We start from the raw sequence: 12,061 nt of genomic DNA on the forward strand, positions 1-12,061 counted from the left end.
AGCAGTACTACCCTAATGCAGTGTTTATCAACTCCAGACCTCAAGTTCCTTCAACATGTTTCCAGAATTTCCTATATATTGTACAGGTGAAATAAATATAAGTACATAAGGAATTGCCACACATTTTTGCTCTATGCAATATCCTAAAAGCATGACCTGTTCAGGGGATATAAAGTGGTTGTCCCATTAATCATTTTCAAACCAAAATTATTGCAATGCTATTAATAGCTGGTTTAAAGTAATTTGCAGTGTTTCCAGCGTTAAAAAAATTACCTTTTTATATTTATTTATTTTTTGCTTTCCTGTGACCCCATTGAACTTGCTGCTAATCTGTGCAGCTGGGGGAAAAGCACTAAGCAGAATCATTCTCCATTCCCCTCTGGCAACTGATTATATACTGTAATCCCATCTCACTTCCCCTACAGAAGTAATTTCCTCAACTATAATTCTATTCTATTGCATAGGCTCTGCTACTTTCCTGACAAGCAGGAAGAAAGCTATTGGTGGTACTGCAGGGAACAGAGGGTCACTATGCAGAGACCTAACTATAGGAAAAATAATTAAGGATTTGTGTCCACCAGCACTCAAATCATTAGATCGACATGCCCATTGCTATATACTTATTTGCCATAACATTTAGGCGAGATTCACACGAACATGTGCGTTTTTCGCGCGTTGCGGTTCCGTGTTGCATCAGTATTTGGTGCGTGGCTGCATGTTTTTTTGCGCGTATGGCCTCGTTATGACACGTGGTTTTAATGTTTAGAAACATAAATGATGGAGGCAATTTTAATATTTTTTTCATTTCGTCAACAACTGTAGCGAGAATCACGCGCGGCACACGGAAGTGCATCTGTGTGCCGTGCGCGATTTTCATGCACCCATTGACTTCAATGGGTGCGTGATGCGCGGAAAAACGCTCAAGTATAGGACATGTCGTGAGTTTTACGCAGCGGACACACGCTGCGTGAAAATCACGGACTGTCTGAACGGCCCCATTTTCACGTGCGTATCACGAACGTGAAACACGTTCGTGTAAATAAGGCCTTAAGTAAATATCATCTCTTCACTGGATGTTTGAAAATGACTAACATTATTCATTTTTTATGATCGATACAATGAATACGATGTTGAATGGTGGATAACCTCTCTAAGGACTCGAGTTGAGTAACACTGCCATACTGTATTCAAAAATTCCTCTTTCCAGGATCGATCCAATAACAGTCTGTATTGTACCTATAGAGAAACGAGCACATACTACAGCGATGCCAATGGGAAGATGATCTTCAGATCTTCTGTCTTGCTTTTTTAATATTCTGAAGCAGTATAATTTCTTCTCATACATCCAATTTACAGAGTGGGTGAAGACCTGAAAAAAGTCTCTGTACCATGCAGAGCTACCCGACAGACCAATCATTACTTTTAGACGTTCTAAGTCCCTTAAAAATATTTTAGCACCTAGCAGATTAAGGAGCTCCACAATTCCTTGCTCTACCATGTTCCCAAAGACAATTGGTTCCTATAAATGTGGTCGACAACGTTGCATGTGTTGCACTAACATGGCTCACAAAACCATCACTTATACATCCACAGTAACCAAGGAATCTTTTACCATTAGGAGCTTCCTTAAAAGTATGTGCACACGGTAGCAGGCTTTTACGTCTGAAAAGACAGACTGTTTTCAGGAGAAAACAGCTGCCTCGTTTCAGCCGTAAAAGCTCCTCCTCGCATTTTGCGAGGCTTCTCTGACAGCCGTAAATTTTGAGCTGTGCTTCATTGAGTTCAATGAAGAACGTCTCAAATTACGTCTGAAAGAAGTGCCCTGCACTTCTTTTGACGAGGCTGTATTTTTACGCGTGGTAGTTTGAGGCTGGGTTCACACGACCATGTTACGTCCGTAATGTACGGAACGTATTTCGGCCGGAAGACCCGGACCGAACACACTGCAGGGAGCCCGGCTCCTAGCATCATAGTGATGTACGACGCTAGGAGTCCCTTCCTCTGCGTGGAACTACTGTCCCGTACTGTAATCATATACTATACTGTAATATACTGTAATAGTACTGAAGAGAAGTGGATGATACTTCTCGTCAGAACGCCCAGCTAGTAAAAGAAGTAAAAATGCCCCGATGTACGCACATAATACACGCCCAGTTGTACTTTTACTTTTCAACACGCCCAGTTGTACTTTTGCAAGCCTCATTTGCATAAATACAAAAATGGTCATAACTTGGCCAAAAAATGCTCGTTTTTTAAAAATAAAAACGTTACTGTAATCTACATTGCAGCGCCCATCTGCTGCAATAGCAGATAGGGGTTGCAAAATCTGGTGACAGAGCCTCTTTAAGTTGCATGCAATCTTGTGGACTGCAGCTGTCACCCAAGAGTTAAAACCAGTCAGTAGTACTACAAAAAGTCTAGGTGTAGCCCTGCCTAATAGCTCCACCTGTCTGCAGGGGAATCTTTAACTCTAAACCTTCCAGAGCCAGGGGCGGATTAAAGGTACCATGGGCCCAGGCACTTTTTCAAGTCTGCCCCCCTCCCCCCGAACATCCGAAGACAGAACTTTGAAGACGCTGTACCGTATATATATATGCAGATTTCTGTTTAGGCGGCCACAGATCTGGCACGGTTTTAAATTAGCTGTAAGGCTGGGTTCACACGACCTATTTTCAGACGTAAACGAGGCGTATTATGCCTCGTTTTACGTCTGAAAATAGGGCTACAATACGTCGGCAAACATCTGCCCATTCATTTGAATGGGTTTGCCGACGTACTGTGCAGACAACCTGTCATTTACGCGTCGTCGTTTGACAGCTGTCAAACGACGACGCGTAAAAATACAGCCTCATCAAAAGAAGTGCAGGACACTTCTTTCAACGTAATTTGAGACGTTCTTCATTGAACTCAATGAAACACAGCTCAAAATTTACGGCTGTCAGAGAAGCCTCGCAAAATGCGAGGAGGAGCATTTACGTCTGAAACGAGGCAGCTGTTTTCTCCTGAAAACAGTCTGTCTTTTCCGACGTAAAAGCCAGCTAGCGTGTGCACATACCCTAAAGCAGCATGTGCCATGCAGAAGACAGAAAGCAGAATACTTTGAGACACTAAAGTGGTCAGGAGCTTTATAACTTTTTTATATTTACGTCAATGGAGTGGTGTGTGAAGGATTATTTTTTTGCGGGAGGAGTTGTCGTTTTTATTGGCACCATGTAAAGTACCATATAATGGGTGAATTGGAAAAGACTGAGATTCTGCCATGGTTTTTTTGGGTTTAGTTTTTTACTGTATATATTTTCCTTCTCTTAAGGTAAAAGTAGATTTAACATATACTTTTACCTTAAGAGAAGGTAAATATATACAGACCCAGAATCAAGCTCAGTACAAATATACAGACCTAGAACCAAGCTTAGTACAAATATACAGACCCAGAACCAAGCTCAGTACATATACACAACACCAGAACCAAGCTCAGTACATATATACAGCCCAGAACCAAGCTCAGTACATATACACAACACCAGAACCAAGCTCAGTACATATATACAGCCCCAGAACAAGCTCAGTACATATACACAACACCAGAACCAAGCTCAGTACATATATACAGCCCCAGAACCAAGCTCAGTACATATATACAGCACTAGAACCAAGCTCAGTACATAAATACAGCCCCAGAACCGAGCTCAATACATAAATACAGCACCAGAACAAAGCTCAGTACATATATACATCCCCAGAACAAAGCTCAGTACATATATACAGCACTAGAACCAAGCTCAGTACATATATACATCCCCAGAACCAAGCTCATTACATATATACAGCACCAGAACAAAGCTCAGTACATAAAAACAAGCTCAGTACATATATACAACTCCAGAACCAAGCTCAGTATATATATATATATATATAACTCCAGAACCAAGCTCAGTATATATATACAGAACCAAGCTCAGTACATATATACATCCCCAGAACCAAGCTCAGTACATATATACAGCACCAGAACCAAGCTCAGTACATATATACAGCACCAGGACAAATACAGTTCAGTACAGAGATTATTTGCAAATTCAGTTTAACCTCTGCTGTATAAATTAGTACGACATAAAACGACAGCTCCCAGTTTAGCCTGAACAATAGTCAGGATATGCTGGGAGTTGCTGTTTAACAAAAAGATAATGCTACCATCCGTCTTCTCGCTGCAGATCATACAGTGACTACAGTACTGATCAGTCACAGGGAGAATAAACATTTACATTGAGTGACTCACAGGTGACATCTCAGATTCTTTTTCATTCTTTTTCTCTTTTCTTCTCCATCCGGTCCAGACCTATATGATGACTTCTCTTGGGCATGGCCCATTTCTGCAGTTCACAGCTCAGAAGTCTTCGGCTCCTCACTTTTCCAACATTTCCGCACCTGTAAACGAAGATAAAATTCTCATGATGCCATACTCTATACCCCTAAATATAATAGTATCATACAATGAATATAATAGTACTATACACTGTACTCCTGAATATAATAGTAATATACACTGCGCCCCTGAATATAATAGTACTATACACTGTGCCCCTGAATATAATAGTACCATACACTGCGCCCCTGAATATAATAGTACCATACACTGCGCCCCTGAATATAATAGTACTATACAATGCGCCCCTGAATATAATAGTACTATACACTGATTCTGCAGCAGCATCAGCTTTTGCAGGTAAGTAGCTACATCGACTTACCTGCAAACGCTGATGCTGCTGCAGAATCATCTGTAGCCTCTGGTGCCGATGTGTCCTCGCTCGTCTGACACGATGCAGGACCTGTGAGTGACGTCACAGCGTGATCTCTTGAGAACACGGCTGTGTCTGCACTGCCAGAAGCTGGGCGTTCTGAAGAGAAGTGGATGATACTTCTCGTCAGAACGCCCAGCTAGTAAAAGAAGTAAACACGCCCAGATGTAACACACACAATACACGCCCAGTTGTACTTTTACTTTTCAACACGCCCAGTTGTACTTTTGCAAGCCTCATTTGCATAAATACAAAAATGGTCATAACTTGGCCAAAAATGCTCGTTTTTAAAAAATAAAAACGTTACTGTAATCTACATTGCAGCGCCGATCTGCTGCAATAGCAGATAGGGGTTGCAAAATCTGGTGACAGAGCCTCTTTAATGTATTCATTTAGACTGCAGCTGTAGCTCAATGGTTAAAATCAGGTGTAGCCCTGGCCTTATTCGGCATTAATATGTTGCTGTAACTTTTTCCTTTCCAGAGTACACAGATTAGAGGAAACACTGGCTGGAAGGGACTATGACACAGAGATGCTGGAACAAACAGGAGGCAACTGTTTTGGTTTTTTCGGTTTAGTTTTTTTGCTGGCTTTTATTGACTAGTAATTTTTACATAGGGCACTTTGCTAGCAGTATAGATTGGTAACAGACTGTTTTCAATTTATTTATTTGATTGATTTTTAGGAGGAGTAAAAAAGGAATGACATAATGCAAAATTCTAAGAAAAGATGCTGCAGCATTGTTATTTTATGGGAAATACAAATGTGCTTTTACATGGTCCGATACGGATCAAAAAAATGAGTGGCGATCGACGATCATGCGTCTCCATGTATTTGCATCATGTCGGCAGCACATCTCCTGTTTACACCAGGAGATGTGCTGCCGACTAGCGACCATTCTTTTGGGCTGCATAAAAGATCCGATCACATGATTAACATGTGTTTGCTCGTTCATCGGCTGATCGTTGCCCAGTTTACACGTGTTCTGGAATGAGCCTTTGTATTAACGCTCATTTGTCCAATCGTTGGCCAGTGTAAAGGGCTTTTAAACAGACATATCAGAAGAGCTGCGACTGAAAATCCGTTCCATTCATTTGAATGGGTTTGTTTCTGCAGCAAGCATAAAATCTTCAACAAAATCTGCAGTGTGTGCAGAGGCCTGATAAGAGAGAAAAAACAAACTAGTGGTAGGTTTTGCCCACCTGGGACAAGGCTTTCCTTCACCCGGGGCAAAGATTTAATTCGCTACCATTGTTCCCTCTAATTCTTGGCAGCTCTTGAGCGGGGCAGTTAGGGAGCAGGGCAAGTCTCCATCAATGGTGGGCGATCTGATGACCAAAAGTAATACCCCCAGTTAAAGCCAATATAGCGACTAAATAAGAGAAGAAGAAAATTTATGTTAAATTAGTTTTAATAACTTTTTTTAGATACTATAATATTACAGGTCCACCGGTAAAATAGACAGTAATAAACACCAATTATAGACATCAATAAAAGAATCCCTCATTACACCACTGCCCTAACGTGGCCTGCGGCATATAGTATTCATTTTTATCTGCGTCCAGAGGACCCACATACAAGTGAATGTGGCTGTCGCTAGCACCGGAGCCCCCTAACAACGCCACTGCATCCGCCCGCCGCCTATGACAGTGCGTGTGCTTTAAAGTTTAGTGAGCAGGTAGACTGTGGAAGGTGCGCGGCCACGCTTATAGGGAACACTGTTTGCTACCCTAGCCCTGCATGTAAATACCCTGGCCAAAGCAGCATGGGTTAATGGAGCACCCTATCCGGCACCAAGCATATGCCCCGCCAGCCCTATGTAGCTTCACCCTTCCTAGAAATTAGCACGTTAATGCTATTTTTGATCTATTTGTTCTGAAATATATGTATGCCCCATGTCACTAAACCAACATTTTCATACCCCCAGTATATTCTTTAGATTACTTCTCCATATTATTTATCATTTATACATTCTGTGTATGTGTTGGCAAACATTTTCCTCCAGCTGCATTCTATCACAGTCCTTGTATACGTTATACATGTCCATTATCACACATGCTAAAGCAATGAGTCTCTTAAGTATGCTAATTTTATGTTTTACATTTGTTGGTACATAAAGTCTGCTGTTTCTGCTTCAATTGTGCTGATGTTTACTACCTCTGCTAAATAAATCAATTACATAAATCTAAAACCTAGCACTTTTGTAGATTAAGCCTATTCACGGTTTGGCCGCACGGACCCCCTCGGCCTCCCAGTTTCCTGGCTTACTGCTTTGTTTTCAGTTTGCTAAAATATTGGCTGGTAGAGTAATGTTTGTTTTTTCATTTTGAATCATGTGTTAAACTTCAGATTGTAGACACATGTGATTGTATGTGTGACGCATATCTGCTCTTTAGACTCTGCTGTCAGATTGTTTCAGTGTGTTCGTATCAGGTTAGCGGAGTTATATGCCTGCAAAAAGACAGTACACAAGTAACATAAGAATTATTTCATTTTAGATGTAATGGCATCTGAATGCAATGAACATTAAGGAGTAACTCCACCCAAATGTCAGAACACCAAACTGCTTGATATTTTGTCCTTGATTTACCTGTGCACTCATTTTAGATTTCGATCAGGAATAGATGATATTCACACATGACTGTGTCTATAGCAATGGTCATACAATGTCATAGTTCATCAAATGATGTGTCTCATGAGCTATCCCATTATAATTGGCAGGGGGATCGTCATTATCACTTGCATAAATTTTCCACGGAGGATTGCCTGAGGCCTCTTTACCATGTATTAATTCTTTATACCATGCAGACAAAGACCTGCAGTGTATGGGTTAAAGTGACTCATTGATAAAATGATATAGTCAGGTGCGTAGCTAGGGGGGGGCAGGCGGGGCATGTGACCCGGGCGCAACTTAGAGGGGGTCGCCAGCACCACCTCCTCCTGCACTATAATTGTACCTGTGTCTATAGGACACAGGTACAATTAGAAGCAATGAATGACCGGGCACGGCTATTCAGCGCTTTTGCACCAGTGAAGCTACTGGTACCTTTTGTACCAATGAAGCTTCCGTCGATGAAAGGCGCTGATTGACAGGGAAAGTCATCCTGCCCAGCCAATCAGCACCTTTCATAGACGCTTCGCTCAACCCCCAGGAGACCTGCGCAGAAGAGAGCAGGTCTCCATTGCTGCCGGCCGGCGTGGGAGAGGGATTAAGGTGAGTTTGAATTGTTTTGTTTTTTTAATTGTAATAAAAAAGTGTGTGGCTGTATCTACAGGGGGGACTTTATCTAAGGGGGGACTTTATCTACGGGGGGACTTTGTCTACACGGGGGGGCCTTTATCTGCAAGGGGACTTTATCTACGGGGGGACTTTATCTACGGGGGGGACTTTATCTACGGGGGGGGCCTTTATCTACAAGGGGGACTTTATATACGGGGGGACTTTATCTACGGGGGGGGCTTTATCTACACGCGGGGGGCTTTATCTATGGGGGGGTGTCTCTACAGGGGGGCTATATATTGGGGTGGGCTATCTATGGAACACCATATACAGGGGTGGGCTATAGCTAAAGGGGGGCTATATACAGGGGTCGGAGATCTATGGAGTACTATATACAGGCAGTGGCGTAACTACCGCTATAGCAGCCGTAGCAGCTGCTACGGGGCCCGCGGCATGAGGGGGCCCGTGTCGCCCGCCGGCACGGGCCCCCACCATGGCCGGAGGCTCCGCTAGCAGCCGCTATGGCTGCTACAGCGGGACGCCACTGAACACTACGGCAGAGCAGGGAGTTATCTCCCCGCTCTGCCATTAAACAAGACATGTATCCCCTATCCACAGGATAGGGGATACATGTGTGATCGCTGGCATTGATAGGGAGAACGGGGGACTGAAAGTCCCCTGAAGTTCTCCATCACTAACCTCGGACTTCCGGGGTCTGTGTCGGCAGCTCCGTAGAAATGAATGGAGCGCCGGTCGCGCTTGTGCGCATGCGTGACCAGCACTCCTTTCATTTTTATTGAGCTGCGCAGATGCCGGAAGTCTGAGGTTAGTCATTGAGAACTTCAGGGGACTTTCGGTCCCCCGTTCTCCCTATCAATGCCAGCGATCACACATGTATCCCTTATCCTGTGGATAGGGGATACATGTCTTTTGTCTTTTCACACTGTAGGTCGCATTTTTTTGGGGGGGTTGGGGACGCTGTATAGCGTTCCCTACAGGGGGGGAGCTGTATGGCGTTCCCTACAGGGGGGGGGCTGTATGGCGTTCCCTACAGGGGGGGCTGTATGGCGTTCCCTACAGGGGGGGGCTGTAAGGCGTTTCCTACAGGGGGGGTCTGTATGGCGTTCCCTACAGGGGGGGGCTGTATAGCGTTCCCTACAGGGGGGGCTGTATGGCGTTCCCTACGGGGGGGCTGTATGGCGTTCCCTACAGGGGGGCTGTATGGCGTTCCCTACAGGGGGGCTGTATGGCATTCCCTACAGACCCCCCCTGTAGGGAATGCCATACAGACACCCTGTAGATAGCGCCATACAGACCCCCCTGTAGATAACGCCATACAGCCCCCTTTGTAGATATCTACAGAGGGGGCTGTATGGCGTTATCTACAGGGGAGACTGTATGGCGCTATCTACAGAGGGGGCTGTATGGTGCTATCTACAGAGGGGGCTGTATGGCGTTCTCTACAGAGGGGGCTGTATGGCGTTATCTACAGAGGGGGCTGTATGGCGCTATCTACAGAGGGGGCTGTCTGGTGCTATCTACAGAGGGGGCTGTATGGCGTTCTCTACAGAGGGGGCTGTATGGCGTTATCTACAGGGAGGCTGTAAAAAAGGCACTATCAACAAGGGGGGGTTGTGTGACACCCAGGGGAGGGGGGGCCCCAGTCAAAAGTTTGCTATGGGGCCCAGTCTTTCCTAGTTACGCCCCTGTATACAGGGGTGGGCTATATCTACAGGGGGGCTATATAGTAGAGTCACTTAATGTAAATGTTTATTCGGCCTCTAATCAGTAATGTAGTCACTGTATGATCTGCAGCGAGATGATGGGTGCTATGATTATGATAGAATTTATTTTTTGTGAAACAGCAACTCCCAGCATATCCTTACCATTGTTCGGGCCATGCTGGGAGCTGTAGTTTTACGCCATACATACCTATACAGCAGGGGTTGCACTAAATTGAGCTGTATTTGTGCTGGTGCTGTATATATGTACTGAGCTTGGTTCTGGTGCTGTATATATGTACTAAGCTTGGTTCTGGTGTTGTATATATGTACTGAGCTTGGTTCTGGGGCTGTATATATGTACTGAGCACTATTCTTGTGTTGTGTATAGAAGTATATTGCTTGTAAAATGTACAAATGTTTTTATACTCGCGTTACATAAAAATAAATGTGGAAAAGAAATGACACGTCGATTGGTAGAGAAAACAAACACGGCGAGGGGGAAGGAGATGTCGGGAAAGAGGTTGGGGTGGTGCCAAACTGAATCTTTGCCCCGGGTGCTGGAGAACCTAGCTACGCCTCTGATATACTGAACTTACAGTATATACAGGTACAGGACGAGAAGTATGCGGAGTAGCCCGTCAACAATAATCTTACTGGAGGAAGGAGCGCAATTTTTGGATTAAAAGACAATGCCTTTCCTTTTAATTTCTCTGTAAAACCAATTAGATGCTATGTATAGCATGAGTATGAGTGACTTTAAAAGAGTTTTACCCCATAGATGATCGGATCATCATTGATCGATGTGGATCTGACCACTGGAACACAAACTCATTCTGAGAACTAGTCACTCACATCTATTTCCACGTCTCCAATTAACTTTGGTAATTGTATTTTTGTAAGGCACTTGTTTGCTGGAGGTATGAACCAGGCACTACGTCAGCATTTTTCTTGATTGTTGTGATTTTTTTGTACCCTGAAACGACATGATTTTTCTGTAATCTTCATATTATTTCACATTATTTCATAACTGCAAGGTACCTAAACAAGTCTGTGCAGCAACAAGAGGCAGTGTATTCTATAGCAGACTGCATTTCATGTAGCTACATATTATCAGTTGAGTGCACCCAAACAGAAACTCTGGTGATAACTAGGCAATCTGAACTTATAAGGAAGGTTAATTAAGTACCCCCATTCACAGCCTATAGAGTGTCTATGTATCCTTTTTATTATGTTGCCTATCAATTTATGAAGATTACTCAGGTGTTTATTGGCTTATACTGTGTATATATGTTATGTTGCACTGTATATGTGTGTTTTTGTCTTACAGGTTTACTGAAGAGGGCAGGCTGCAATGCCCTGTGGCACTGCCGCATTTGTGGTTCTGTCATTCGTGAAAGGAATGAGAAGCTTCTGGGAGATGATGACGGGGAGGTATGGATTACTGGCTAGGTCCAGGAAGAGCATGGTGCTGACAGGAGAAAGAGCGTGGTGACACTGATACGCTGCACCACCACACTGATAGGAGGAGCTGGGCAGAGGAGAGCCCATATAAGAAAGAGGTTTGGTGCCTTTTGGGGAAAGAGATGGTAAACCTTTTAAGGTGCAGGACATAGCTGCTGTTGGTCTGTGCAGTAGAAAAAAAATGGGGCCTGGTCACCAAGAGTAGCGTGCTTGTCTTCCTGCGTTAAGGCAGGGAAGGACTGAAGGCTTCAGCTGCGAAATGGCAAACCAGAGAGGTGACGCGGACCTGTGCAGAGCTAATAGGAGGAGGTTGATGACTGTAAATGGACGAGTCCTTGGAGGTTTTCTGCTATCTAGCACTATTATGTGGATTCTCTAAAATATTGATGGATTCCCTAATATATATATATGGCACTGTTTTCCATAACTTTAATTATTGCTACTTAGGCCCCATTCACATCACGTTATTGCTTTACATTTGCTTTACATTTATAGTGTATGTCGGGAAAGCTCATGACTATAAGGCTGGATTCACACAAGCACATTACGTCCATAATGGACGGAACGTATTTCGGCCGCAAGTCCCGGACCGAACACACTGCAGGGAGCCAGGCTCCTAGCATCATAGTTATGTACGATGCTAGGAGTCCCTGCCTCGCTGCTGGACAACTGTCCCGTACTGTAATCATGTTTTCAGTACAGGACAGTAGTTCCATGGAGAGGCAGGGACCCCTAGCGTCATACATAACTATGATGCTAGGAGCCCGGCTCCCTGCAGTATGTTCGGTCCGGGACTTTCGGCCGAAATACGTTCCGTCCATTATGGACGTAATGTGCTGCTGTGAATCCAGCCTAAACGT

This window comes from Rhinoderma darwinii, chromosome 1 (assembly GCF_050947455.1).
Source record: "Rhinoderma darwinii isolate aRhiDar2 chromosome 1, aRhiDar2.hap1, whole genome shotgun sequence".
Classification (NCBI taxonomy): Eukaryota; Metazoa; Chordata; class Amphibia; order Anura; family Rhinodermatidae; genus Rhinoderma; species Rhinoderma darwinii.